The following is a 7,500-nucleotide window of genomic DNA, read 5'->3' as shown; positions in this document are numbered from 1 at the left end:
CACAAACGTGTACAGCAATGGTAATTGCCAAAATAAACACCTAATGACCGCCAATACATGTTAACAATGGCTCACTGCTCCGCCCACTCACTTCTACTACTACTTCTACTACTTACAATTTACTCTACACTAAAATTGTATGCAACTTTATCAAATAAACTCAAACTCAACACTCACGCAAACCCTCCCTCCACCCCCCACCCCCCACCCCCCACCCACACCACTGCCTTCACTTTTCCCATCTCCCTCTCTCTCTCTCTCTCTCTCTCTCTCTCTCTCTCTCTCTCTCTCTCTCTCTAATCTGAGAAATAATTGTTTCCGCTTTACGGTGATATACTGAGTGTAGTAGTAGCAGTAATAGTAGCAGTAGTAGTAGTGGTAGTAGTAGTAGTAGCAGTACCACCACTAAACACACAAACACGCACACACACAAACGAGAGAGAGAGAGAGAGAGAGAGAGAGAGAGAGAGAGAGAGAGAGAGAGAGAGAGAGAGAGAGAGAGAGAAAAAGAAAAATCAAATAAACAAACAAACAAACAAACAAACACACACACACACACACACACACACACACACACACAGATAGGAAAAAGAGAGAAAAAGGAGGAGATTTCTACTACTACTACCACTAATACTATTACTACTACTACTACTACTATACTACTATCAGCGAAATAGTTTTTTTTTTTTTTTGGTAACTTTCACGGCTCCTTGTAGGCTGATAGTCCGAGAGCCACCTGATAGTCAGAATAGTCAGCGCACGTGAACATGTAAGACTATCGCCAGCAGTAAAGGGTTTGAGAAAAACTATGATAGTAATAATACACATTTTCTTTTTAACGCAACCATAGAAAACGCAAGATACATCCTCAATATTTCAAGGGTAACAAAGGTAAAATGTCCAGGCTCACTAATCAGGGTAAGGCTGCGGCAGGTAACGATGCAAACTTGAATAAAAAATACGTTTGAGAAATAGACAGGAGGGAAGTGGTTCTCAGATAGAGTGGTGGATGAACAGGTGGACTCCGTAATGTGGCTGTGGGTGCTGAGTCACTAGGGAGCTTTAAAAGATTAGACAGAATGGTGTGCCTTATATAGGGAGTGCCACGTGAAGGTCTGAGGGCGAGTGGAAACACCGCTGTGCCCCGCCACACTGCCAGCTACCTACATCCTGCCAGTGACGTCTGTGCTTGTCCTGCACAACAGGGAGAATTCCACCTGGGAACCCTCCCAAGCCCTGTGTACCGGGGACTCCGTGGTGGTGGTGGTGGTGTTGGTGTTGTTGAGTCCCGCCCAGGCATCTTTTCTCTCCACTGTATTTCTCTTTTCGCCCTTAGTGTCCTCCTCACTGGTGAAGGTGAACCCCGCGGGCAGTGCCTCAAGGGGGGCCCTTAGAAGGGCAGCTGCCTTAATTAAGCCAGTGAGGAAGGTTCCAGCAAAAACGTTGGATAGGGTCAGGTCGTACCTCATGCAGGGCAGTTGCGTGGGCTTTTAGAGGCTGCTGGACTGCTGAACTGAGGTACATAGGTAGGCTCCTTCCATTTTTCTGTCCTTTAGTTGTGTTGTGTGTCGGGCCTCGGCCCCTTGTAGGTTATATTATTGTATTGACATGTAACAAGGATGGCACGAGTGAAGATCAAAACGCACAATGCCAACGAACCTAGAAGAAAGACAACTCTCCTGAAAATACTCAGCAACACTGACATATACCCAACCAACATCATTCCAACTCAACATGGATATGTTGTTGTTGTTGTTGTTGTTGTTGTTGTTGTCATCTCTTCACACGAACAACAAGAGAAAATATTTCAAGACCCTATCAAGAATGAATTTCAACAACAACATGAATTCACCCCAGTGACCCCGCCAGAATTGAAGGCTAAGAGGACTGTCACAGATAGCCTTCAATGTAAACTCACACATACACGCAAACTCTGAGGAAGACGCCACCAGTGAGCTGTATGTGCCCACAACACCTACCTACCTGGAAAACAAAATTGACAATGTATATTCAAATTCCCAGACTCTAAGACGATCAAAATAACATTCACACACTGAACATGGACTCAAACTCTTTTCCATGAAGATCCCTCACTACCAGACCCAGCAAGAGAAGTTTTGCCACATACAAACATGCTTCAGATGCTATATATATCAGGTCGAGTCCCACATCACTAAGGATTGCCCAAAGAACTAACACCACAAAACATGTTCACAGTGGCCGAGGAAGGCCACACTTGCAAGAACTGTAGCAAAGAGAGCAAAAATGGCATCAATTGCAGAGAAAATCACAGAACTCTGTCAATGAAATGCAGATATAACAGGAAAGAAGCAATTAAGAAGAAAGGAGAAGAAGAGAAGGGAAAAGTAACCTACTCCCAAGTAGCGAAAACCAACACCAAGTCAACTATGAACACCACCACCTTCACACAGATCAGCAAAGATGAACACCTCAACATTTATTCTTGTATGATTCACGCTCATCTGATGAACGTGACTGAACCCGGCAGTTATGCAAATGAACTGATCGCTACTTTGAAAGCAAACAGCCTGCCACAAATCAACCTACCAAACACCCCCAACTCCACCTAACTCCACCTCGCTATTCTTGCTGACGGCGGAAAACTGCTTGACACGATGACACAAGACCCATCTACCGATACACACAAAGAACACCAAATTACAACAACAACAACAACAACAACAACAACAACAACAAACTGACAAACAAAAGACACAACAAAACACAAAGAAAGAACTACACTGCAAAGACACACAACTTGAAGCAATATCCACAGACAACTTAGCCAGCGAGTCACACCAATACAAGACGGGACCTACACATTCACATACAATGAACAGCAAATTACTTCATCTAATAGAAAATGGGGAAATTAAAATGCATCACTACTTTATTATACTACACCACAGTATATTTAGGAAAAGAAGATCAGGACAAATAAAAGAAAGATCACCATCACACACACACACACACACACACACACACACACACACACAACATGGCCCTTCGTATCCTAACAATAATACAACACAATTTACTACACTGGTTTAATAGAAGGATTTCACTATCTAACACACACAGAATCATTGACGCTGATGTAATATTTATAAACGGTCACTTCACACCAAAACACACCAATTAAAGTCCCAGGATACAACCTACACACAACAATTACAATATAAATTTCTTGTTTTTTTTTTTTTATCTGATTTAATTGCAATAGAAGTCATGTGACCACAACTGGCAAAATTATTATATCCACACTACTCGTATATGAACACCCTTGAAGAAACTATATATCAAATTCCCGGCTTCACCAAACCATTGAGACGCAACAGGCCAGTGTACATGCTAGCCCATCTCAGTGCAAACCACCCCACTTTGCGATACACTCACACCACTTTGCGATACACTCACAGCAACACGATAGGAAGACAGCCCAACACACTCATACACAACACGCTCATTCAACACACAGGGCCACAATTTCCTACACATTACACACGCAGAAGAGGCACAACACCTGACATACTATTAACCACAGAACGTACCACAACACATACAACAGCAGGACCCCTCACCACCAGCGACCACATACCAGTTATATTTACGATGTCTACCGCACCCATATTAATGCCATCACCTACCACACCACATTACAGTAAAGCAACCGGAAACATTCAAAACCACACGTCACCAACACACTACACGGTAACACACTAGACAATGAAACACTTCAACTATAAACACTGCAACTGACTACTGGCATCAAGCAATACAGAACGCAACACACCAATCAATCCCAATTTCACTATATAAATGCCTTCTACCACATTTTTTATTAATTTATTTATTTTTTTAGGTGTTGTGTGTTTAGGTTAGGTTTGTTGTAGTATCCCAACTTCACTATATAAATGTCTACCCTCACACAAACATAATGACGCAGGAAAACCTCTCAAGACACTCTTCACTGAATTGCAAACGTATAAAAGTGTTCATGGCTGGACTTTTAACAATTCCAGATATTATAAACAAATAAATAAAGTCTCCAGTACCTACAAATAATAGAGAAAAAGAACCTCACTACATATTAAACAAAAAACACATCAAATTAGACACAAACGGGATAAGGAAAGAGTACACAGGGAATATTGGAGAGAAATATTTGATGGAGACCTACAAAACATCCGAGATAATATACAAAGAACAATCCCCTATACTAATTGTAACACAGGCATACTCAGCACACACCCCACACACTAGATGGTAGCCTGCCACACATCCTATCACACCTGGCACACATCCTATCACACCTGGCACACATCCTATCACACCTGGCACACATCCTATCACACCTGGCACACATCCTATCACACCTGCGCACACATCCTAATCACACCTGGCACACATCTATCACACCTGGCACACATCCTATCACACCTGGCACACATCCTATCACACCTGGCACACTCACAGACACATACAACAGCGCCATCTCTGCAGGATATTTCCCAGATAGGTTTTAAAAATGTCATTATCAGACTCGTACCTAAACCCGACATATCTCCACAACAACGTCAAAAGTACACACCAATTTCGCCGCTAGAAGTACCAGGGAAAATATTACAAAGAATAATTAATACCAGACTGAACACTCACCTTGAGATCAACAATTTATACAACACCAACCGAGTTAGGATTTCGCAATATAGCAGGGGCACCACACATCGCATTAGCAATCATCACTGTGTGCAAATAGCGCAATATGAATCAGATCAAGTTTGGCATCATGGGTGTTAAACACAAATTACTTCACTTGCATCTACCAATAACGATCGAAAAAGTTTGATGTGATTTCCTAACAGACCGCACAGCATCCATTAAAATAAATCACCATACCGGACCAAGATTTAACCTGAAATGCGGAGTACCACAAGGTAGTGTCCTGTCACCAACACTCTTCACAATTTCCACCAATGATATACAACAGCCTCAACAAAACCTCGACATCAGTTTCGCAGACGATATAACACAAGTGATTGGCTGCCCAGGGAGATCTAGGAACATGCTAAACATCAAAACTGGACCGAGCAATAAAGGCACTTAATGAATATGAAAAAAAAAAAAAATGCAAAATAAAAAAAAACGTTCATAAATTCACACCTCTCCATCTCGCAGCCAAACGAGATGAGGAAGAAATAGAATTAAAACATAAGGGCAAATGCTTAGGATTAACCATAACCACGTCTGGCTATTACAAGCACATTCACCAACGTAAAAACAACAGCAGACTCAGCACTAAATAAATGATACAAGCTATACAATATGCCAGAAAACATTGAAATACACTTACTTAAAACACTAATCCTTCCCATTCTTGATCATCCACCTATCCCAATACACACTATGAGTAGAAGCCAAAGACCAAAAACTTCACAAAATACGAAATAAAGCCTTAAGAACCAGAACAACACCTCTCTTTATCAAGTTACTAATTAAACTCCTAATGGAAAATATTTGAACCACCATAGACCCTAAATAAGTAGCTGTTACAAAGATACCAGTTTATTTATGGACTACAGCAGTGAAGCCTAGCCTACGTGTTTTCTCATCAAGTTAGCAGTACGGTTATCAAGTTACTAAATAAACTTCTAATGGAAAATATTTGAACCACCATAGACCCTAAATAAGTAGGCTGTTACAAAGATACCAGTTTATTTATGGGCCACAGCAGTGAAGCCTAGCCTACGTGTTTTCTCATCAAGTTAGCAGTACGGTTATCAAGTTATTAAATAAACTCCTAATGGAAAATATTTGAACCACCATAGAGCCTAAATAAGTAGCTGTTACAAAGATACCAGTTTATTTATGGACTACAGCAGTGAAGCCTCGCCTACGTGTTTTCTCATCAAGTTAGCAGTACGGTTATGAAGTCAGTCAGGAATACCAGCAGGGTGCAGGATGTCACTCAACCTGACCTGCACGTTGATGTTTCATGCTTGTGCTGTGGTGATGCTAATGAGGTGTTGTGTGTGTGTGTGTGTGTGTGTGTGTGTACGCAACGACCGCTGCGCAGGATTGGCTGTGTCACGGATGGCTGGAGGAAAATAAGAGTTTTTATTATGATTTATTATTATTTTGATAACTTTGAACACACTGATCGTATTCAACCTTCTTCCAGTTTAAATTTTCATCAGTAATAACTCCTAAGAATTTAGTAGAAGAAACACTAATTAGGTGACAGCCTCCATAAAACAATTTGAAATTACTGACAACAAAACGTCTTTCAAACAATATGAAATTAGTTTTATTAATTTTTACGGCTCATTTATTTGCTGTTACCGATCTGAATATGTTACGCAATTCTTGATTCAATTTTGTATTTAAGTTACACAAATCATTATCTGTTAGGCTCGTATCACCGAAAAGAACGCCATTTATCACATCACTAACATTACAAATAACATTCATGTATTATCACAAACAATAAAGGGCCTATTATAAAACCTTGTGGCACACCTTGAATAATTTTTTTTTTCTATTTGACATTAATTGTTACAAAATACCTGACAGAAAACTAGCAAACAATTTTAGCGGGTAATCTTATAATTCCAATGTTTTATATCTTTACTTATATCAAAAACACCTTGAGGAGTGTGTGTGTGTGTGTGCGCGCGTGTGTGTGTGTGTGTGTGTGTGTGTGTGTGTGTGTGCAGGTGACGCCAGCTGTTCATGCAAGGGTAGAGACACACCTATCACCTCACTAACAGGTACCAGGTGTGGAGAGACAAGTACCAGGTGTGGAGAGACAGGCCTGCCACCACCACCACCACCACCACCACCACCACCACACACTGCTGCACCTCCTCCGCCACACTGACAGACACACATCAAGGCTCTCCCCTCTCCCCTCTCCCCTCTCCCCCTCCCCTTGTGCCCTCCAACACCCGGGGTCACCAGCAGCACCGCACCTCTCGCTTTCCATAAACTGCCGCACTAAATTTAGCCGGTCACTTCACGCAGACTGGTGTGACCCCCCCCTCCGCTCCTAGCCCCTCACCAGCCCCCTCCCCCAGACACGGCGACCTCTCCCCCCGGACACACCACAGCCACCTTGACCACCACTCGCACCACAACCAGCACAGCCGTCTGCAGCCCCCGGCCCTTCTTCAGCCCTCCAGCGCTCCCTCAAGGCCATCGTCCTTCCCCTATCAGGATTACCGGCCGTCACATCAACTTTCACGCCCACGCCACCACCGCCGCGCGCCCCACCCACGCCGTCACACCAGTAGGCTACAGCAGGGGCCAGCAAAGGACACAGGACAGACTCCAACACAGCACCACGCCACGCAATGACACAGAGGTCGGCAGTGGGTGAGGAGACGAGTCCTTCAGCCCCGGCGTGAGTGAAGCTTCTGTGCCTCACGTCCGCTCATGCTGACCTTTGACCTCTGATATATTAATGACCATCACAGATAC

At 42.8% G+C, this 7,500-nt stretch overlaps 1 long non-coding RNA gene across 2 annotated transcripts in view; it reads right to left on the bottom strand.

Moving 5' to 3' along the window:
- Positions 1 to 814: 814 nt before the first annotated feature.
- The window catches only part of LOC135096687 (uncharacterized), a 12,630-nt gene continuing 5,944 nt past the window's right edge, over positions 815 to 7,500 (bottom strand). For both annotated transcript variants that reach the window (XR_010264914.1, XR_010264913.1), the window contains exon 3: positions 815 to 1,659. This is a non-coding gene — a long non-coding RNA (uncharacterized LOC135096687). The remainder of the gene's footprint in view (positions 1,660 to 7,500) is intronic.

The sequence above is a fragment of the Scylla paramamosain genome, unplaced genomic scaffold (genome assembly GCF_035594125.1).
Source record: "Scylla paramamosain isolate STU-SP2022 unplaced genomic scaffold, ASM3559412v1 Contig5, whole genome shotgun sequence".
NCBI classification, from domain to species: Eukaryota; Metazoa; Arthropoda; class Malacostraca; order Decapoda; family Portunidae; genus Scylla; species Scylla paramamosain.
Note: the sequence above shows the minus strand (reverse complement) of the source record. Positions and strands in the feature narration are given on the sequence as shown.